Raw genomic sequence first — 24,155 nt, 5'->3', positions numbered from 1 at the left:
AGCCTTCAGGCAGTTCGGTATCTCACCTTGAAGAAGAGAGGCGTTGATGATCTTGGCCCTGAGAGTTACTAGTGATCCTATCATATCTTTAAAGAAGTTGGGGGGAAGGAGGTCGTTGAAGTGATTTGAAGGTTTCAGTGTCGAGAGTATGTTGAGGATGTCGATGTTATTGAGCGGTGTGAATTGACTCCAGGAGGCATTGTTTTTGGGGGAGACACAGGAAGGGGTGGGAAGAGGCATGGGTAAAGTGGAGTCGGGTGAGGACGAGAGATGAAGTAATGCAGACTTTAGATCTGATTGGATCTTATTCGCCTTATCGAGGAAGAAGTCAGCGACAGCATCATAGTTTGGCTGAGGGCGAGAGATGAGCTGAGATTGGATAGAGTTGTTGTTGGATTGTGTTTTGATGAGCTCAAATATCCGTTTCGGGCAATTTTTGGCTTTGTCTAGTTGTGCTTTGAAGAAGGTAGCTTTCGTCGTTCTAATGAGTTTGTTGTATTTACTTCTTTTTAGTCTTAACATTTTTAGAAGGTCAGTGGATGGGGTGGATCTGCAGGTGCGTTCAGCTAGTCTTAGGCTGCGTCTCTCAGCATATAGGCTGTCATTGAACCATGGTTTGGAGTCTTTGATGGGTATTCTTTTTAGTTGAAGGGGACCGTTGCATTCAGGGCAGACAACATGGCATTGTTATAGTGCTCGGTGAGGTCGTGAACGTCGCTCATGTTTGTGGGAGGAGGTAGGGAGACATTGCAGCGTGATATGAGCTCCTTTACGTTTGCATTATGGAGCAATATTTTCCATTGTTTTAGTTTTAGTGGCTGTGAACTTTTGGAATTCCAGCTTTCAAGTATAAGGAAGTTGATATAGTGATGGTCTGACCAGTCACAAGGGAGAATAGATTCGAGATGAATGAAGGTAGGGTTGGAGATGATTAGATCTAGGGTCGAGCCTAAGTTGTGTGTGGGGCTGTCACAGAATTGGGTCAGGGAGAGGTCTGTTAGGAAGTTTTGGAGAGTGTTAACCGCCTGATCATGAGGGTCATTCCAATGGAGATTGAAGTCACCAAGGAAGATCTGGGGGCAGTGTCGGCCTAGGTTGGAGGAGATGGTTTCCATAATTTGTTCAATAAGAGGGAGGTTATCTCCTGGGGGGTGATAGAAGATGTGTAGGCTGCATAAGGGTCTGTGAGTGCTAGTGATTTCTAAACATAAGTATTCACAGGATGCGAAATTAGCCGAAGGTGAGTGTTTTGCAGAGAGAGAGTTGCGGTAGATACAGGCTATGCCACCTCCTGTTTTTTTAACTCGGTCGAGTCTGATAATATTGTGGCTGGGAGGGACAAGAATGTCAAAGATGGGGCCTGAGGAGTCGGTGAGCCAAGTTTCGGTGAGGATAAGGAGGTCAAGATCTTGGGAAAGGATGAGGTCTGCAAGGTCCGTGGCATGTTTCACCGCTGATCTACAGTTAAGTAACATGCATTTTAGGTGTGAATTGTGGGCAGTGGGCGATGGCTGTGTAGTGTGAATCTGCATGTTGTCAACCATCAACAAGAATCCATCATCTGAAATGAACAATTCCTCATCCTATAGTTCCCCAAATTTCCTCTCTTCCTCAAGAATTTTCCCTTCGTCAGGCCAGCCTTGTAACACTTATTAAAACATTTTACCCAAGGGTTTGTCATCCACATAACCAGCTGTCCATTCATCTTCTGAAATGGTTACATTTCACCATCCACACTAGCTACATTGTACTCCTCTTATGCACTCGCTTCCTCAATTATTCCATGAACCAGTGGCCTACTTAGGTAATTTGCTACTTTATTTTTCCTACCTGATAAATATTCCACATGATATGCATAGTCCAACAAACGCAAGGACATTCTAGCAATATGGGAGCAGCTTTAGATGATCTCTTAGTAGTCAGGACCTTAAGTAGGGGTTTGTGATCAGTACGTAAGGTGAATTCTATTCTCCACAAGAACTGCCTGAATTTAGTCATGGCCCACACACATGCCAACATCTCCTGCTCTATAACGGAATATCTTTCTTCAGGATATATGAGTGCTCAGGATCCAAAAGATACAGTGGTCTCAACTCAACTTTATTAGAAATCTGGGTCAAAACAGCTCCTAACCCTTTCCCACTTGCATCCATTGTCAAAATAGTATGAACCCTAGAACTAAACCCATGCAAAGGTAAGGCATCACAAATGTCCCCCTTAATTCATTCAAATTCTGCATGCATTGGGTCATTCCACTCAAAAGTTTGCCAAGCTTTCAATAACTGGCAAATATTGTAAGTCTTATCTGCAAAGTTCTCTACAAATTTCACATCAAACTCAGATAGATCTATAAAAGATCGTATCTCATCTTTGCATGTGGGGGCAGGTACATCTCTAATGGCTTCCTTTTTCTTACTCTTATAAAAGACCCCTTTCTTACTTATCTCTGGTTCCAAATACATAATTGACTGCCTACCACATTTACATTTATCCAGTTAAGCAGTTAGTCCATACTCCATGAGTTTCTACAAAACTTTGTACAAATTCCGGTTATGATCCTCATTACCTCCCCCCATGACCAGAATATCACCCTGGAAGTATACAACTGAGGGAAAATCCTTCAACAATTTATGCATCAACTGCTGGAAAACCGCAGCGGCGAATGCTCATTTGAACGGCATCCTGAAAAAGCAGAAACATCCCATGGGTGTAATGAAGGCAGTCAAGTCTCTACTTTCTTCCTGTAATGTCACCTGATGAAAGGCAGAAGCGAGGTTAATCGTGGAAAACCACGACATATCCTTAGTGCTCACCAGTAACTCAGATATTCTTGGCAATGGAATTTTGTCTACAATGATGTTCTTGTTTAACGCCCTCAAATCAGTGCATAATCTCAGCTTCCCAGTTGCCTTTCAGTCCACGACCAGGGGTGAAAGCCACTCCACACTTTCTATAGGTTCTATAATGCCTTTTGTTTTCCAACATAGCCAATTCTCTAGCTACTTCACCTTTAACACTCAATGGAATGTTCCTAACTCAATGGCTAACTGGCTTTACACCTTCCTGAAAACAATTTTGTGTACAAAGTTCTTTAGTTTACCCACTGGGCTAGAAAACACTTCTGGGAAATCACTTTTTAATTTCCTCATGAGAATCTGCCCTGATTCTTCCAAAAAGAGTGCTTGATCCACACTATTGGGATTCAACACTACAGTGAATGCTTTTTGATCCATACATCCTAAAACAGAGGGTCCACCTTACCCACATACAACTTACTCATGGTTGTTCTACCCTTAAATTCAAAGGGCAATAAGCGATACCCCAAAATAGGAATTTCCTCTCCCGTAAAAGTGACCAGATGAATGTCAGTTGTCCTCCAAGTGTTCCCCTAACATGTCAGTAAAATTGGCGTCCCACATTTTCTTAATAATTATAGTGTACGGAGTGCGCGAATCTGCCACAACCACAATTCAAGACAATCCACACATAACACACCTTCAACTTCATTCCCATAATCCTCCTCTAACTTTTCAGCAACCAGTTTCACACTATGAGTTTTCTTATTTGTCTTCCTGCACAATTTGGCCTAATGCCCCATTACACCACAAAATTGACAAGTGGCTTTAAGTGCTGGACAATTCTTGTCTCTTGCCAGATGATCCTTGTTGCCATACCTTAAACAACTTAAACTCTTGTCCTTGTATGGCCCCTTAACTCTCCTCTTTGCATCTTCACCTTCTTTAATCTTCTCCTGCACTTTGTTGCATGCACCGAAACTGCTTCTCTCTTTTTAAGATCAAATGAGATAGTGATGCTATTATTAGCTGCTTTTGCACATCTCCTGGACAGTTCACTTTTTAACTAGAGCAATTATGCCCTTACGGTTGGAATCACCACTAACCCACAGCCTGTCCTGTACATTGGAATAATTAGTGTGCATAATAATCTGATTGTGAACAAACTAATCATGCAGTGTGTAAAATTTGCAAGGAATAGACATTTTTCTATGAACCAATGAGTAATTTTTCAATGGCTCAGTTTTCCCTTATTTACTCTGGAAGAGATGTAACCTATCAATTGCAGCACAAACTGCAGGTTGAAAGGACCCATAAAGGTCTTCCAAAGCATTTACAAAAACATCTAACTGCCCCACCTAGACTTTTTATTTATTTGGTTCAAATCGCTTAACCCTTCTGGTACCGAGCTGTGTAATAGCATTTTTTTCTTTTCAAAAGCTAAAAATTCCTCTGACCCCTCCTTCTCAATGGTGGAAATGTAATTTAAGAAGTATTCCTTCCAATGTGGCCACTTCATTTGGAGTTCCCCTGTACATGGCAAAAAGGGTAAAGGAAGAGTGACCGAAAATGTTTAGACACTCATGGCACTAAATAAATGCTCTCTGCCAGGTTACACTGTATACAATCCCTTTCCAGATTCTCCACAAAGGAAGGAAAACAAAAAAAACGCACTAATGCAGGAAATTCCTATGGAAAACCAACACGCTACTTGTACACATACAGTATACTACAATGTAATAGGCAGTTCCTTGACTTGACCAGTGCGATGAACTGCAACTTGTATCTTGTAGTTGAGTTGGCATGCAATAATGACAACTGTAAATGCCTGAGCTTGAAAGTACCTGTCACAGATAGGATGATGACTGTAACTGCATGAGCTTGAAAGTACGTCACAGATAGGGCAGCTGAAATTCTAGTGGAAGAGCACTCATAAAATCTACTGTGGCCAGCAGAACGCACTCAAATGCTAAGGAGGTGCTTGCTGTAGCCTTAGGTTTAACGCACAACAGATGTGCGTATGACCACTAAAATGCCACTACAGCAGATATGCATCACCGGTGTGCGTGTCACCATGGACATTTTGATTCCAGTGAAGACACGCCCAGGTCTGCACGTCACCGTGATGGTCGAATCACTGCACTTGTTGGTTATAATTAGGGCTCCCGTTTTTCTGTTTAAACGGATTTTTACATATAAATACAGACGGAAAACAAGTTTTCCTTTGTCTGTATTTTATATGTAAAAACGGGAAAATACTAGCACATTTTGCGGCGCTGCGGTGCTCCAGTAGAGAGTGGCAAAACAGGATGGTATGGTGATTGCTCACAAAGTATGGCCTCTGGTGTTATCAGCATTTACAAGAAAGCCTCGTTAACAAGTGAATGGTCTTCTAAAGACCTGTGAATTACTCGGGTGCGGCTGGCAGCTCATAATCTCTGTGTGTGTGTGCCTGGGAAGCTGTCTCAGTCCTGGCTGACACACACGACGTAGGGGGGGTATTGTCAGTGCCTTAAATGGGCTGGCACTTCCAAATTGTTCCACCTTGAGTACTAGAACTTCTCCTTGCGAGCAATGTTTGTGAACCCCTCTAGTGCCAAGAAGCCCAATCCATGAACTGATTTTAAAAAATGTTGTTGAAAGTACCCAGCCCGTCCCAGCGGCCGCTTAGTAGCACCTCCTTGCCATTTGTAACTATGGGAGATTATGACAACAGGCGGCACACGTGTGATGACGTGGACTCGGGAGAGGGGGGTTGAAACCCTGCTATTTTCTAGCTGTGTGGTCTTGCTAACCTCTAAGAATTGACCTTAATGTAAAGAAATCAATGCCTCTCGGCTTCTGTTACTGTGTCTACTAAAAGTGGAAGTGCTTTAGAAACGTTAGCCCCTGTAGTAGCCGCTACAAGCGGCATTGGCGGGTGACGTGGGTGGCAGCTGATATCGACAATATTCAGATAAATCATTGGTCCAGTGGTTTAATGTAAAGGGCTTTTACCCGTTTAGGTCATTAAGGTTCTCTCCTTGGAGTACACATTTGAAACGCCCCAGGCAACGTTTTTTTCATAATGCATGGTGCCAAGATTGTGGCTTCTCGGCGCTGCACGGGTTTTGCCAGCTCCGCGATGGGAGCACCCTTTACCATGAAGCACAATTTCATCGTATCTGCATTTTTCACTGTCTGTAACTGTTGTAGGTAATTAAACAGCGGCCATAGGCGCAGCCCATCCATATATTAAATCTGGGCGAAATGAAGGGCAAGTAAAATTCTGGGACATGTGAGGGCAGTAAGAGCGGGGCGGTGTCTTCTGCAGTGACCCTGAAACTGCCCCTTAGTTTTTATTATTTTCAGCATGGTTCAACAAAGAATTTAAGTGCAATGCTTGTGTTTAAAAAAAATAAATGTTGCACAGAGAACAAGCTCAGTTGTGCTCCTCGGCAAATTCCCTAACCGCCCCTACTTCCTTTAGCTACGAAAAACTGAAGCTCAGAGGTAGCACTAAATTAAAGCTGCGAACTTGAACACAATGACTGTATTAGCTCAAAAGTGAAAATCGATTTCCAAAAAGTTTAACTTTTAGAATTGAGTCACTTGAAATGGAGCACCCCGCCCCCCACGCTCGAGTCTAAAGGAGTGACAACATGGGATTATAGGATTTTCTCTAGAGTGCAAAGAGTCCAGTCCCACGCAGGGCTTCCGGCCAAGGTCGAAGGCCTGTGCCTCCTTCCCTCACACACACACAAACTCCTGATTGTGGTCGGCGCCGAATCCACACTTTTCGTCGGACCTGCCCATCTTAGCCCGATAGGGGAGTGTTTTCAAGGTCTCCTGCGCTTTCAGGAAACCGAAGGTGCTGCTTGAAACGGGGCTGCACGAGTGGGTCTATAAATTGGGACCCCCCCAGAAAAAATTATCTAAACGTCACTGCCTGGGGTGCATTGTAGCCCCCTAAATCCACTTCAAGGGGGGGGGTGCTACTGGGGCAGAATACAATGTTAACAAGACCCCTAACTTTGACATGGGTATGGGGGCACAGAGGCTAAACGAGGTGACGGAGAAATTATTAAAACCGAAACGACAATGCAAAAAGGTGAGAGGAAAATTGAACGAGGGTGCAAAGAAGGGAAAAGCGTGCCAAGGAAAGGCATGCATGAAATACAGAAAAAAGGAATCCGAAGGAAAGAGGACACAATTAGAAGGGGGCAAATAAAGGTACAATGAAAAGAATGGCTTTGAGGAAAAACTCAAATAAAATAAATGGAAGAAGGGAAAGAGAAGGAAATGTACATGTATCAGTGCGGCTCCATAGGAAGGATCGGGACCGCTCACTCGCGTAGTATAACGTTTCAAACTGGGGGAAAGTATTTATATATTTAGTTTAGTTTTATGTCGCGCGAACTAGACCCGAGACATTGGGCATCAATCAGAGCGCTTCACATGAGCACCTGTTTCGTTACACAAGGACACATTCATTTTGTTAGGCACTAGGAGATTAAGTGATTTGCCCAGAATCACAGGATGTGGAGTCGAGCCTGAGGCTCGAACCTTGGTTTCCCAGCTCCAAAGTCGACAGTCTAGCCGTGAGACCACATCTCTGTTGCCAGAGACACCAGGTGTTAAGTGAGGGTGCTTGCATTAGTTGAGCTATGCATGTCAGCACAGAAGGAATAGGTTCAGGGCTCGAGTCGGGATACCACGCGGGTGGACGGCGTCCCCCCAATTATTTTACCGGGTTTTTACCGGGTGGACGCCATCCCCCCTGCCCAAAAGCTGGACTTCACTCTTTGGCCTCTCTGGTGCGAGATCGGAGCTCATTCAGAACGTCTGTCTACCTGCATTCACTGCGGGGGGATTAAACGCAGGCACCGGCAGCCCTTGTGAGGCAGGGTGCAGACCACCTTTCATCTAAAGGCATACGAATACCCATGAGATTCCTGTTGTGACGTCACTTCCGGTGACAGCGTCCCCCCACTTCTTTTTTTAGGACTTGTGCCCTGGATAGGTTTGATGTATAGTAGGTACTTCCTAAGAATGCTTCACTCGCATGCCAATAACCTGTTTATTGCTCACTGAGGGCTGATTCTTAGCGCGGAAGTACATTTACTTATAAGCTGCACCTTATTGCTCTTCCTGCTGGTCTGATTCCACTGATCTCATCCTCGAACACAAAGCCTGCAAGATCTGTTTCTTCTGCAGCAAATTTACATTTATAACAAGTCTGTCGCTTTTCAACTGCACCCAGTGTGTCCGAAAAGGTGGTTATTTCATGTGTCTATTGAAGACTTTCATAATAAATCCACTGACTTGCAGTGATGGCAAATATGTATTTTAGGTCTGAGAAAGGTGTCTGTGTGAAAGAGCACTTTAATTCAAGGGGTCAGTATTTCAAGGGGTCAGTATTTCAAGTGGTCAGTGTAGTGGCCAGGGTTTAAATAAATGTGGAAAAATACTAGCTGCAGCGTCGTCTTTTACTTGTGGGAAAAATAAATGTGGATAAATACAGATAAAATGCCCAAAAAATAAATATGGATAAATACAGATGGAAATGGCAAAAAAATAAATACCATAAAACCGGGAGCCCTAGTTATAATATGCAACAGGTGTGCACATCACTGCAATAGCCCAACTGTAATTATCAGATTTGATGCGCCATAGGTGTGCGCACCATAGCAAGTAATATCGCCTGGAACCGTCGTATGATAAAGAGTGTTGCTCTTCAAAATGGACTCCAACGTAATGCAGCGACACTATGCGGTGCACACACACATAACAGTGTGACTGTGACTGCTAATACAGGTAATATATCACAGTGCTGTCAGCCCGCACCACCAACACGTGCCGTCTTTCCTCACGGGCAGTCAGCAGCGGCTGGCACCGCCACACAAACACGGCCTAACACAGCCAGCAGGGGCATGACTTGAAGAAAGCCCTATCCCGCAAGTGCAAAAGACACACTCTACATTTCCACTTCATGCCCGCTCTCCCCCCTTGTCTCACCAGTAGAGTGTTCAAAAGACTCCTGCCAAAAAAACATCTGCAGCTGTAATCAGGATATGGTACATTCTCCAACTCATCGCCAATTTGTAGTGAAACTCTGCAAATTGTAGTGATGCAAGCGGAAAGGGGCTTTGCCCACTTCTACCATCAGTAACCAATTTAACACCTTGCTGTCCCTTTCACGTTGCGTGAGTTTAAACATGTTACCAATTTCTATTATCTATGTGGGCCTCTCTCTCGCCTATGAATCTTTTACAGTTGACAGGGATTGCCAATGATTGACAGAATCCTAACCTTATGAGTACCTAATCAAGAAAGTTTTCGAACACTAAGATCAAATTTACATTAATAATGACAGACTATGATTTCTTATCAACATGCTTTTATCTAATTTTAAAGTGATTATGAATGCTCAACAAGTGCAAAAACAGCTCGAATCATAGATCACCACACAGGAGAAACATTAAGCAGAAACTCAAAATACATCTCAAACAAATGCATGAGTGAGTGGATAGGTAAAGAGACAAAAGGACATTTGCAATAAGATAAATGCAAATTCGGAATATCATACAAATCTAAAATAACTATAGCACGGCATGCTAATAGTCTGAAAAGTCCCTCTCTGGCTAGAAGAGTAGGCTGGGCAACCTCACAAAGATATGAGGAGCAAGGTTAAAGAGTCAGGATCAGCAGAACAGCCAGCCAAATAAGTAAGGAAATCAGCAACACAGCCGTCTCCCCTGGAAAATTTCAAATCTTGGGCCCCTTCTTAAATTCTAACGCTAGTAATAATACCCTTATTCATTAAAGATCCAGCCCCCCATGTATCGAAACACAAAATTCCAGAGTTCTGATTGGACTAGAGCAGGAGGTGTCAAATCACTCAACTTCCAGAGTACCTGACATTCAACAATTCCTTTGTATTTAGGAAACTTTCGTCATCGTCCTTCACAACAATCTCTTCCGCAGCTTGCACATAACACTTAGCAAAACTGTTGCTAGTTCCTTCAGCACAATTGTCCACAAGAACACTTTCTCTGGTCGGCAAGGAAATTCCATTAATAACATTCACTACTTCCTCCTCACAACCATGGTCATCTTCAGTAACTCTCGATACACAAAAAACATTTCTTTGCCGCCTACGTTTTAGAAAGCAAATGAAACCTAAAAAACTTTTGAGGCCTGCTCTGCAAAACAGTAAAAACTTGCTTTTTTCTCTAGGAAAAACAAACACGTGTAAATATCATAACACAACGAAACTCCATTATTAATGCTTTGTATTTCTCTACCCATTATATACACAGTTTAAACAGTTAGTGCAAAGAGAAAATATCTCTTTTAAAACTCATTGCTTCAATCATTATTTTCTTTTGGCTGTTATTTCTGCATTAATCATTTACATTTGTAGCTTACAAGAAAAGCACTGGAAATACTAATCTTTTTCCAGCACGCATTTGTGCAATTCGATGTTCTTCCCGTCCTTTTTGTTATTTACTGTTAATTTTCACACAACTTCTGTTAATACTCCACACAATGAGAAGTTTGATCCGAGCAGGTTTTATTTCGCATAAATCCTGCTCCATCAGTAGTGTAGTTAAATCGTAGTTTATTCCATAATAAGGGGGAAAGCAGGGCAGTGCGTCCTTCAACACATGAAGTCCGCTTCAACTGTCTCCCAAGATCCTCAACATTCCTACCAAGAACATACCCACATCATAGTACTTACTTCAGTGACATCTGTATCCCATAGCAACCAACACGACAAATGGTAGATGTTCTATTGTTTACTCCCAGCTCCTCTTTCTTTTTACACCTCTGTGTTAATTGATTCCATGAAAATTGATTCAATTATGTATTGCCAATGCACTTCTTTTTTTCTGAAATATAAATAAATAGCAAAGATTTCAGCAATTGAGTGACAACAATTTTCTCTGGTTTTAGCTACTCAGTTAATACATTTCTAGATAATGCAAAACAAAGAGACACTTATTTTGAAAGGCTGCCTGCTGACTGAATGCAAAGACAGTCTGACAAGGCAAAACTCATGGGAAACTTCACAAAGGCCCAGGTAAAACTTTCTAGCTTAGCTTAATTTGCAAAGATTTTCTCTTCTGGTCATCTTTGTAGAAATTGGGAGTTTTTTGCAACTATTCATGTTACATTTTTTACAGAACTTTGCTCTGCATTCTGTTAGAAATGAGGGTCTGTAGTTGGCAGAGGTAGGTACCTTTTTCCAAATAGGAACACTTGCTTCTAGTCAGGGTAAGGGGAATACTCACTTTAGATAACCCCTGCTCACTCCCTTGGTAGCTTGGCACGAGCAGACAAGCTTATCCCAAAGGCAAGGTGTAAAGTATTTGTACCAACACTCACAGTAACATAGTGAAAACACCACAAATGGACGCCACACCAGTTTAGAAAAATAAAATATCTTTATCTAAACTAAACAAGACCAAAACGACAAAAATCCAACATACAGATACTCAGTAAAATGTCTTTAAAAAGGATGTTGCAAAAATAAGCTTGTAGAAATCAAATGACACCAACTGGAGCTATCACGACATCAGGACAGTACAAAATCCGAAGTACGGCGCCGCCCGTGAGGATCGCGGCATCGGGCGTGGAATCACACAGACCCCCAGACAAACAGTTCCTTGAAAAACAATGTTGGTGATGATGCACGGCGTCGAAGATGGCCAATGTCGACTCCGGTGATGTTGCGACGTCGGCAAGTTTCTCGAGTCACCCTCGGTGGTTATCGGCGCCATGATAACAAGATGCAGGCACTGGCGAAGACGGAGTCGATGCGAGCGCTGGCGTCGGTCACGGCCGATCACTGCCGGCGTCGGCGGGTGTCGTAGGGCATCGGAGCTGCAGAGCAGGCTGGGCGCTGCAACGTTCACTTCACGAGCGGCTCCCAGGGCCTCGGTGAAGGTCGCGGCGGCGTCAACGGCGTCGGAAACAGATTGTCATGCTTCTCTTTGGGTTTCTTCCAGCTCCCAACAGCAGAAACAACCTCCAGGGGCCTAACTCAGTTACAAGCAACTCCTGGCAGGTAAGAACTCCCAGCAAGGAAGTACAGGGGGGCTGGGGGTGAAGTCCTTTTGTTCCTGGAACTTCAAAACAGGAGGCCAGCTCTTCTTCAGGCCCTTGGAGACTTTCTTTAAGCAGGGGACACAGCACACAGTAACGTCCTTCTTCAAGCAGGGGACACAGCACTCAGCAAAGTCCTTCTCCTTTCTTTGGCAGATACAACAACTGCAGGCCAACCCCAGACACACAGCAAGGGCAGGACTTCTCCTCAGTTTCTTCAGCTCTCCTCCTCAGCTAGTACTTATACCCCAAAATGTATTTGATCCCTTTGTGCAAGGGGCTCTGAGCCCAGTCCAAACCAGTTCTGCCTTCACTGGTGCAACATGACCACAGGAGGTGGAGACAGCATTGTGCAAGGGAGACAGGTCCTATTCAGGTGCAGGGTAAATCTCCTCCCACCACTCTATATGCAGCCAGGGTCTATTCAGCTCAGGGCTGGGTCATCCAGGAAGGGCCAGGCACACCTCACCCCCCCAGAGGCTGACTACTGGGAATGCACATCCACTGTTTCTGCCACACTGAAACCAGACAGTCAATCCACAAACAGGCAGAGGCACACAGAAAGGTTGAAGAAGAAAATTGCCACTTTCTGAAAGTGCTATTTTCAAACACGGAATTTAAAAACCATCCTTACTAAAAGATGTGTTATTAAATTCTGAGTTCAGGGATACAAAACTCCAATTTTCTATCTTAGTCCTATGGGAAGATATGTTTGTAAAATGTTACAGAGCATTCCCCGTTCTGTTCTATGGGCAAGATAGCCTTTCAATAGTAAAAAAATGAAATTGGCAATATTTCAGTACCAGTACATGTTACACACATCAGTACATGTCCTTCCTTTCACATACACTGCACCCTGCCCAGGGGGGTACCTTGGGCCTACCATAGGGGTGTCCTATGTGTAAGGAAAGGGAAGGGTAAGGCCTGGCAAGTGGGTGCACTTGCCAAGTCAACATGGCAGTTAACAAACTGCGCACAGGCACATGCTGTGGCAGGCCCGAGACACCTTTTCAGGGCTACTCATGTGGGTGGTACTGCCAGTGCTGAAAGCCCAATAGTAGCATTTGAGTTACCAGCCCTGGCACACTCAGTGCACTTTACTAGGGACCTACTGGTAAATCAAATATGCCAATCATGGATAACCAATCTCAATAACAATTTACACAGGAGCACTTGTACTTTGACACTGATCAGCAGTGGCAAGTGCACAGCATCAAAAACATAGGAGGTAGACGCAAAAAGTCAGGGAAAACCACTACAAGGATGCCTGGTCTAACAGATGTCCTCCTGTTCTTGGGTGAAATTTACAACTTTGTGGAAATGCAACTTCATTTAATTTCCAAATCGTTTCACTTCTGGACATCTATGGGGAAATTATGACTTTTCTAAATATTTATGTCACAATTTTACAGAACTTTGCTTTGCATTAACCTACCAACTACTATCCAACTTAGAAACTTTGGGTTTACACCAACAAGTCACAAGAACAACCCATATTGCAGGCCACACCCTGGATTTAATTTTTACAAATACTCTACAACTCAGTTGTGACCCACCAAAACCCGTACTTTGGACAAACCATTCACTCATTTGTTTTCTAACCCACAAAACGAAATGCCAAGTGTTTACTTGCCAATACATCCATCCAGACAATGGCAGAAAATTACCGCACTCACATGGGCCAAGGAACAACTGCCTTCCTTTCACTCTGACAAAGCAGACATATATCTAGTGCAGTGTAATTTTAATAGGGCATTGAATTCTGTTTTTGACAAAATAGCTCCTCTTAGAAACTGTAAAAAGTGTTCACACAGACCTCATGCACCCTGGTATTCCTTAGGTTTAAAGTGAGAGAAAGCTTCCTGCCAAAGACTAGAAAGGAGATTGCATCTGACTAATCTTCCTGCTGACAAAAACACTTATAAATTGGCTCTAATAACTTACCATCGCAACATCAAGAATGCTCTTAAATCCCACCTAGGGAGGCAAACTGATGAGGTGGGAAACTCATCTAAAACTCTTTTTAAAATACTTAAAATCCTTCACAAACCCAGCACCATGCTCCCCTGAAACTAATCTGTCGCAATCACTCTGCGACACCTTGACTGACCACCTTGAAGGCAAAATCAAAGTGATCTACCTAAACTTCCTCCCTGTTGCTGCCCAGTCCTATGAGAGCCAGGAAGCCCTACTTCTTCCCCTAATGCTGCTGTGAATCTATGCAAATTTGAAGACATTTTCCCAGATATCACTCACAATCTTCTGATTTCTGCGAAATTGGGCTCTCCAAGAGAAGTCTGCCCTCCCAGAGTATTGTCAAACCTTGTTCATGAACTGACCACTCAAATTTGCTCCTTAATCTATCAATAACAACCAGAAAAGTTCCTTTAGGCTGGAATTCAGCTTTAATTAGACCTATCCAAAAAAAGGGCAATCTAGCCTCAACTGACCTTACCAACTACCGGCCAATCTCGCTCCTTCCTCTGCTGGCTAAGCTGCTGGAAAAACATATTAATAAGCAACTGATAACATACCTCGAATCAAACAGCTTATTAGAGTCTTCCCAGTCAGTCTTCAGACCGTGCCACAGCACAGAGACAGCCCTGTTAGCGGTCACCGATCATATCAAATGCTCCCTTGATGCAAATGTACCCACCATGCCGGTTTTGCTAGATCTGTACACAGCGTTCAATACAGTGTCCCACCAGCGACTTCTTGCCCTACTACAGAAGAACGGGATTCATGATACGAATCTGGAATGGTTAGCTGACTTCATGGTACGGCTCTGGAATGGTTAGCTGGCTTCCTGTCAAGCAGAAGCCAAACGGTCATCTTGGGCCCTTATAAGTCTAGAACTTTGCCATTGACTGTGGTGTCCCTCAGGGCTCCTGTCTCAGCCCTATGCTTTTTTCACATTTACATGACCCCCCTTGCCAAAATTGTCAGAGATTTTGGTTTTGGGATTGTCTCATATGCTGATGACACGCAGCTGCTCTTCTCTTTTGAAAACAATCTGTCCAATTCAAAAGCATCTTTTTCCGCCGGGATGAAAGCCATTGCAACCTGGATGTCGGAAAACAGACTTCAGCTCATTCCCACTAAAACTGTAATTATGTTATTAGGACATGAACAACTTCTTTGGTCACTGGATTGGTGGCCATCAGAACTGGGTTTGGCCACTGCACCTAAATTAGTTGTAAAAATCCTTGGAGTCCGCCTGGACCAACCCCTCTCTATGACAGAACAAACCGCAGCTATTACAGGTTCTTGCTTTCATATGCTGCGGCTGATGAGAAGAGACTTTCACTTACTACAACTCTGCTCAAGGAAAACACCTGTCCAGGCGCTCATCATCAGCTGTATGGATTATGGTAGTCACTCTTGGCCACCATTAATGAGAAGCTGCTTTCTAAACTTCAGGTAGTTCAGAACATCGCCGCACGTCTTGTTTGTAACCTCCCAACTGTCCCTCTCCTTCAGTCCCTACACTGATTACCGGAGAAAAAGAGAATTATTTTCAGAATTTGCTGGTTCACCCATAACGCCCTCCATGGACAAGGGCTCACACATTTAGTCTCCAAATGTTTGCTTTACTCCCCTCCCACATTTATAAGATCACGTGACAAGGCCTGGCTTAAAGTCCCTAAGTTCAGAAAGGCCAGGTCAGGTGGCATGTCGTTCTCCTTCCTTGCCCCTCACCTTTAGAATAAACTGCCATTGCAACTACGCACCTGTGAAAATCACTCCCATTTCAGAAAAGCGCTTAAAACCCACTTATTCTAAGAGTGCCTTTCTTTGCCTGCTGCCCGTCATCCTGGTCATGTGCTGAGATATCCCTCTGGGTGTGATTCGAGCGCTTAATACATTAAAATAACATAACATAACATTAAAGAGTAAGGGCCTGATCACCAAAAATAGTCCTTCATTTACACCCCTAAATGTGCTCTTATGCATGGGTGAAATTTACAACTTTTGGGAATTCACAAATTAGCTCTGCTTTGCTTTAAGCATGGGTGAAATTTCAATTATGCCAGCATAATTCCTTGCATTTTGTATTACGCTTCTGAGACAAAATTATGCCACGCTGCATAATTATGCTGCATTCTTGGCAAAATATAGCACCAGAGCACGGGAACAACGAGAATGACCACAATGCTACAGCTGCCGTTCATGATACTTGTGCATTTGGTGCTATTTTTGTGGTAGGAAATGGTCCCGTGCATCTTAAATGGATGAAAATAAAATGTAGACCTAAATGCTCAATTTGGATTTTGTGTAATCAAACATAATGTCACATAATTCTACTGAAATTTTCATATTTATGCAAACGTCACACATCTGTTCTTTTCCGGTGTACTACTGGAAATGTCATTTGACATTTGCTATTACCCCAATGTTTTGGAGAAACGCAGCTCAATGGTCAATTGCACTTTTTTGTATTCCTCCTGCTTTTTTCTCCATGGGAATTAACCCCTTCCCCTACACCTACGAAAAGGTTGAGGGTGATCCATTCCCCTTCTCACTGTGAAATGGGAGCTATCCAGCCCTTTGCTGGAGTAAATCTCTGACCAGTTCCAGGAAGTGTCTTAGTCAGAGATAACAGTGGCGTAGCTAGCCCCCATGGCCGCCAGTGGTGGTCCCTGCGTTTGCCGCCCGCGACGGCCGCAGTGAAGAGCGGGGAGGGGGGGTGCTGGCAAGAGGTTTCTCCTTTTGCCGTCCCGCATTACGGAGCAGGGGCGAGGGGGGGGTTGCTATTGCTGCCCCGAGACAGGTAAGAGGTAGGTAAGAGCGGGGGGAGGCCGCAGCCCCCAAAACTCATGCTGCCCAGGACAGACCGCCCCCTCCGCCCCCCACACCCCCCAGCTACGCCACTGAGAGATAAGTTTGAGAATGCAAAGTAAATTATCAGTTTGGGGGCTCACAAACTTTCAAGGCAAAGCATCTCTGGAACTTCCAACTCCTAAAGGTTTTCATGGATTTTACTATTGGGTAATTGTAAGTAGCCATGGCAAACAACTGCACAGCAGTAAAACTTTTTACACCTAGCATGCGTGCTTTTTCATATAGCTGTGAAGAATACATGGAGCCATTTTGACTGTAAGCGTACCTCTACAAACATGAGTGACCTTGTAAGTAGGAGCCCTAGAATCATGCTACTATTTGTATGAGCTGGGCTCTATTAGCATAAAAAGTATCTTTCTATGCTGAGTAACAACGTTGCACGGACATTTGGCGAAGGTAAACCAAGAAAAGATTCACATTTTACTTGACGGGTGAAAACCGGGATTCACAAAACTGCACACTCAAACACACACTCACTGAACATATGCTTGCGTTTTTAGCGCTCACTCACTGCACAACATACCGCAGGGCAGTAGGGCGCAATTGCAGCTGACCATCTGAGAGAGGCTCCATCTCTTCTAGGCAGATTTAATATACATGTATCAATGATTTGTTTTACGAAATTGTATGTGCCTATTGCCACACACGGACTCAAGTCTACCTTTCCAATGGATTTCACGTAATGCTGTGATTCTGCATTGACTTTTGCAAATTACAATTAGTGAAAGTGTGGGGCAAGTGAGTGCAAACAACGGCATAAAATGTGCACTAAAGCAATAGCAGTACAATCACCTGCTGTTTTTCACAATTTGCCAGTTTTTTCAAGCACTTGGGGGCATGTGTACAAGGGATTTGCACGGCGCTGCGGCAAATTTTGCAGCACTGCACCATTTCCAAAATGCAGGGATGCGCTCTATTTACAAGAACACGGCACACCCCGGTGTTTTTCCTAGAGCTGACATTAAAAATAGCTACCTAGCACCAACACAGAGACCCTTGTGCCATCGTGCAAGGGTGCCTGTGTACCTTCCTGCACATAAACAGTCAATAATGGCGATTTGCACACATAGAAGTAGCAAATCACCATTATTTAATGATAGTTTTTGGCCATGAAGGGACACCTTCCTGCACAAAAACAATCATTAATGGTGTTTTGCTCTTTCTATGTATGTTGCAGCACACATAAAAAAAGCAAAAATGAGGAGAAATACAAGCATTTCTCCTTGTTGCACCAATATAAACCCTGCTTTTGCATGGCGTTAGGTTTTTGCGCTGCCTCAGATTTACAGATCCTTGTAAATCTGGGGCATCGCCAAAAAACAATGTTGTTGCGGTGAAATGCCCACAGCAACACCCATTCCCTGCCCCTTTCATGCAGATAACTGGGTTAAAGGCTACCATATTTACAAAGCGGCGTCACATTGTAAATGTGGAGCATGGCATTGAGCCACCGGAACATCTGTAAAAGTGACATTCTGGTGGAACAATCCCCTTGTACATATACCCCTTGGATTAAAAAAAACTACACCTCATAATAAAGCAACATTACTATGGAATCATGTTATTTCCCCAGGGTTTACCAACCATCTAGCTCTGTGCCTAAGTAAGATTTGTGTGTGGGGCACCCATCTTTCTGTCGAGCACAAAGGACCAGCCGGTACAGCATCCCCTGTCAACCCTATGTGCTCATATGACTCCTCATCAGCATTAGTGGGTGGAATCTTTCACATGGGCTTCAGTTTACTATCATTTAAGGTGGAAAAAAGGATGCATATTGGTGTGACATCCTTGGAAATGTCTTATGCAAAATTAAACAACTACTGCATCGTTTTTTGATCTCATGTCTTCTCCTTTTGTCCGATTGGTACGACTATTCTTCAAACTGAAGTTTACCTATCACTGCTTTTTGTAAGTGTTCCTTTGGGTACACTATGTCTATACAAGGTTGTCACGATTGGATCCCTCTTACTATTTCACAATTTTAGAGTGAGTCATTCTGTCTCTACTTAAAGTATTTTCTTTTTGCCTGCGGTTCTTATAATAGAATATGTGCTCTTCTGCTACTTAAAATCAAGCAGATGGAGAAAGTGGTGTTAATAGAAAGCATCAAATCATTTAAATATTACTCCAAAGTGCATAAAGTCCATTTTCATTGCAACTGTAATGACCAATTTATATGACTAAAAAGCAATATGTACTTTAGTAGCAGCATGAGTGGGAATGTTATTTTTCGGAAAGGCCTAACAGTGTTCTCAGTGGAGCCAAACCAGTGTATTGCACGTCAGTACTTGGATGGGGTAAATGACTCAGGCTCCTAGGTTTCAGGACACTTCCAAAGATGTGTCACTCATAGGAACAATATCCACCCGGACGAAAATCATCGTTCTTACTGACCAGGCTTCCAAACTTTGCTCTGGCTACGTCTTGCAATTGTGATGGCTTGCCCCGGTCGTCGTTTATGGATCATCAGTGACATTCTTCCTCTTCCCTTGTTCTGAAAGCAACAATATTCCCTTGTCAATGCCAGTCTCATCTAGGAGTTTAATGTAGGTTTTTGTAGCTGCATTGAAGACATTCATTATTATCCTCTGTGTCTCATTTCTAAATAATTCATGTTGAAGACAAACCATAACTATATCTCCAAGTTTTCTATGGATATTGAAATCAATTTTTGTTTTGCTCTTCCTTTTTAGGTCGAGCCTAGTGCAGCGCACACGCGCTACTCTAGGAGAGGGCCTCTTGGAATCCCTTCAGACTTTCTGCAAGCTCGTGCATGTGGTTGTCACATTCTATTGGCCTTTGCATGTGGCTTTCAAACATGAAAGCACGCAATTGGCCAAAGGCGGGTGCATGTCCCACCATTTCTGAAAATGTTTACTCCACGGCCCCCAGCTTGCGGGAGCGTGCAGGGGCGCGTAATGTGCCATCAGTTGTGGATCATGTTTCTTATTAGCGCGGTCGCTTTCACTTTCGCGGCCGCGCTTGCTGCATTTGTCACCCGCTACTTATCTTGGCTTTGCGCTGTTCAGTTCTGAGACCTGCCCTCTTGCCGGTCAAGTCGTTTGGCGCCTGTGAACTTCTGTGGCGGAAGAGCAGGCTCGAAGGCTTCTTTCACTGTCTCTAAATACTTGTGGCCTCTTTATTGCCTTTAAATGCTCCAGAGTCCATGACCTGATACCTTGTCATGCTTGGGTCATGTCTCGAGCATATTGGCCATAATTGATGATGGGGGACCGGAGGGGTACATGAGAAGCTCGTACCACAGTCCGCCCTTCACTCTCTGCTTTCATCCGGTGGATAAACAGCCACGGTCTCCTCCCTTGTGCGTGCTCACATTTAACCAACTTCTCCTAAGCGGTGAGTCATAGGAGACACATTTCTGCAGGAGATATGAGGGAACGAGGGTCTTAGGAATGCGGGGGCTTTGGTGCTCAGTTGTGTGCCTTAAATTCCAGCTTGATTTTTTTTTATCTGAGCTGTTCGTGACCACTCAGGCAGGGCCGTTGAAGTAGCACCCACCTCTCCACATACAAGACCAGCTGTCTACCCTGCTGCCCGCAACTCTGCCTTGCTGCCAGTACCCGTATCTACGGTGCAAGACGGAAAGGAGGTAGGCGTTGTTGCTCCTTTGTTCCGAAGAAGTTCTATCCTGCCCTGCCGTAGCCCCCGTACAACAATTTCAAGCACATCTCAGCTCTGTTTTAGAGCCGAACTCACTGTCGCGTCCCCACTCTTATGTAAGACCGCATTTAACACGCTTGTTCCCACAAGCAAATCGACATCTCCAATCATTTCCCGATTTTGCACCACCGTTGTCCTACCGAGGGCAGCTGTTAACCAGTTGTCAGTGTGTTTGTCAGCAGGAGGCAAAACACACGTTGATCATGCTTAAGGAAATTACTATCTGCCTTCCCTAAATTTAAAAATTGTTTTAAAGCAGTTTTCATGTTCTCCGAACGCAGTTGTCAGCAAGCATGAAGGCTGTGTTGTCTGTTGTGTAAGGGATGGGCAGTTGAATCATTGGGCCTCGTTTCTTTTTTTTCTTTTTAGGTCGAGCTTAGTACATTCATGGTGCATGTTAGCTACAGGAAAGTGAAAGACACAGATGGGAGGAGGGAAGTTAGGCTGTATGTATTGTTGTATTATAGTCTAAATGCTTATAAGGTCCCCAAGGCGAGACCTATTGGCTATGCCAATGCTTGTTGTTTTTTCACTTCTGGTGATCACACTTAATGGTGTGAAACACTGTGAAGGTCTTCCTCTTCAAACTTTGTGAATAGGGGTGTGTAAAATGTATGTACTTTGCTTTTGTGTCATTATGCAAGATTTGGGAAAAATTGGGCAAAATGACACGTCCTTGAGAAACAAACCTGGCATTTAGTGCTTTAACCTAAAACGGATCCTCGCGCAAAAAGATATATCACCAAAAACACAGCACCTCGTGTGTGGTAATTCCCGTTTTTCTGACGCAATAATGTTGCCCCAAATGAGGCATTATTACTCGACATGGTGTAATGGCGTAACTTCAGGAATTTCACGAAAGAAGCATTAAATGACATTTCCAAAATTGAGCGAATTTTGCAAGCTTAATTGAAATTTCACCCGGGCCTATTTGGTCCTTTTTTTTTTCTTTAAATATTGTGCTTTAAACATCCACTTGCAATAATACTGATGTACTATATCATTAACTACTGACATATTATCAAACTCAGGGGCATATTATCAAGGCAGGCGATAAAATTATCGTTGCTTTAGGGGCAGAAAACTGCCGCTAAAACGGCGATAATGGCCTTGATAATATGCCGCAGAGAATTCCAATTGAAGCTCAGGTTAGATGTCCTTCACATCTAACATGGGCATCAATTGGAATTCCATAGAGCATATTATCAAGCCCATTATCGCCGTTTTAGCGGCAGTTTTCTGCCGCTAAAGCGGCGATAATTTTATCGCCTGTCTTGATAATATGCCCCCAAGTGAATATAGGCGAATATAGGGGCATATTATCAAGAAACGGCGTTAAAATTATCGCCGCTTTAGCGGCAGAAAACTGCTGCTAAAGCGGCGATAATGGGCTTGATAATATGCCCTTGAGAATTCCAATAGAAGCCCATGTTCTTGTGTGAACCTGGGCTTCTATTGGAATTCTCTGCGACATATTATAAAGCCCGTTTTCTGCCGATAAAGCGGCGATAATTTTCACGCCGGTCCTTGATAATATGCCCCTTAGATTCACTATTCTACTCTCCGCATGGATTTACCTTCTCGATAAGTCGATAGTCAATATCTTAGACACTCTATCCTTGCATCTTGATATTGAAACCACAATACAGTGGTATAACATCCTTATTCAAAACTACAGAACTGTACCCGGGGCCCGTACTAGCAAGCCGGGGCCTATTTGGCACAATTAACCCTGATTCCACTGTGTCTATTCGAAATCACAATTCTCACCCTTTGATTGGTGAGCTCACAGCAGACGGTTGTTCGTGGAATTTATGTGTGTAGCGAAAAAACATGAACAACATGGAACAAAGCAGCCAAGGTCAGCTTTCATTATTGCTATCCATGACAGATGAATGCCTTTTTTTGTGCTTTTCAACTACCAAGTAACAAAACGCACCTATCATTGTCGGCAGGAACATTTCGTTCTCTCGGAGTTCCTTCTTCCTTGGCAACAGATTACATTAACAGATATTTATCAAAAAAAGATACAACCATGCACAATGTCATATGCATGTCATATGCTCCACTTCACTTTCCGCACTCGTGAGCCAGAGCTACCAGCTGCTCCTCTGACAAATGGCGCCAACCCCTTGATGTGACGGCTGGGACACATCATTGTTTTAAGATGAAAGGATAGGCCTGAGCGAGCCGAGCGCTGGTGGTTATCTTACATTACATTATGTGCCATCACAATTACCTCATTATCAATTTAGTGGATCATATCTACAATTTAATTTTCGGCACACTCAGCTGAATGCAGTGCGCATTAACAAGGCCTAATGCCAGAATCTCTTCAGCGAACCGGCCGCCATTACAGAGCTACCGCGGAACCTTCCCGCCACCGAGATACGGGTCTCCCTCTCTCTCTTTCTCTCGCGAGAGCGCGAGCTGTCACCGATCACTACGGGTGGGGGCGAGCGTTTTATTTAATCATACGACTTATATTGCACATTTTCTCATTTGCGGAATCCCAAGGGTCTCGATAAACATGTAAACTGAATGTACTCCTGCCCAATTTAATTTTTATCCTCCTCAGAAACATGAAACCATCAGATAAACTTCTTGGAATATGAAACAATGCCCTACAGCTTCTTCAGACACCCCAGCTGCATTGTTACTCCAACAAAGGGCCGCGGAATAGATTACCGAGGTATGAACGAGAAATGTAAATACATCAAAGACAATCGTCAGGTAAGAGAGGCATTTTGAAAAGAAGATGACGATATATAGCACATTACATTCAATTTAATATATGAAAGTATACGGTGATAGTTTTTGTATTTCTACAACAAACAACTGATAAATAACATACAGAAATAGGTGCAGCGCACAGATTTCTGTGGGGGAAAAGTAGTAATTTAGTTGTAAATTGTAATCCTGAAGTTATTTTACATCCCCAAATGACTTCCTCGCGAGGCTTCAAATCCCAGAATGAGGAGAGCAATATTTTATCTTCTTTCACAATCCCCCAATAAGAAAGGACTCGTCCCATCTACTGGCAAGTGGTTTAAATCACTGGTAGTCAGTGGTGCTGGAACACCTTTCAGAGTGGGGGTCCTGCAACCAATGTTACATCACTGAAGTCATAGGGATTGTGAAAAATCCAATCAGTACACAAAGGACAAGTGTGGCTAATGAGCCGCGTCCATTCAACAGGAGAGTGGTAATGGTGCACCATGTAGCCAGCGGTGCATTTTGGATTCCGTATGTTTTTTTTAAGGTCCTGAGTGCTACTGAGCTTAAAACCCCCTTATTCTTTGAGGATGCTTGCGGGGCGTTACTTCTACGGGGACTCATGGAGGCTCCTCTCGTCTATAGAACTCCAGGAAACTCCTCACTTGTACGAGGCACGATGAATCCAGGCCGGCAATACAAAAGCGATGGACAGATTTTAACCGGCAGAAAACGAGAAAGAAAAAAGGGAATTCCTGATTGAGAGGAGAACCTCCCGATTTTAACAGATGTGGGGACCTGAGGGCTGATACTATGATGTACGCATAGATACAGACGGCGCAAAAAACCCAAATGTAATAAGGAGTTGTTTTGTGGTAACCATTCAGTGCCAATAAGAGAGAGATACAAATGTTGTCTTGAAAAAGATGGAAAAATAATTCAGCCATCGAAATGCGTCAACGCTGTTGTTGCATAATCTGTGGAACAAGCTTATCCTGCAGAGAAAAGACAATACAGTGTATCCAGGAGAAG

General features: G+C 43.6%; 1 protein-coding gene across 1 annotated transcript in view; it reads right to left on the bottom strand.

The window, feature by feature from the left end:
• LINGO2 (leucine rich repeat and Ig domain containing 2) overlaps positions 1-24,155 on the bottom strand; it is a 3,888,832-nt gene that overhangs the window by 596,819 nt on the left and 3,267,858 nt on the right. The window contains exon 12 of the mRNA XM_085641323.1: positions 10,519-10,669. The gene's annotated coding sequence lies outside the window, so the exon portion shown is untranslated. The remainder of the gene's footprint in view (positions 1-10,518; positions 10,670-24,155) is intronic.

This window comes from Triturus cristatus, chromosome 2_2 (genome assembly GCF_964204655.1).
Source record: "Triturus cristatus chromosome 2_2, aTriCri1.1, whole genome shotgun sequence".
NCBI classification, from domain to species: domain Eukaryota; kingdom Metazoa; phylum Chordata; class Amphibia; order Caudata; family Salamandridae; genus Triturus; species Triturus cristatus.
The sequence above is the reverse complement of the archived record's forward strand: the minus strand, read 5'-3'. Positions and strand labels throughout refer to the sequence as shown.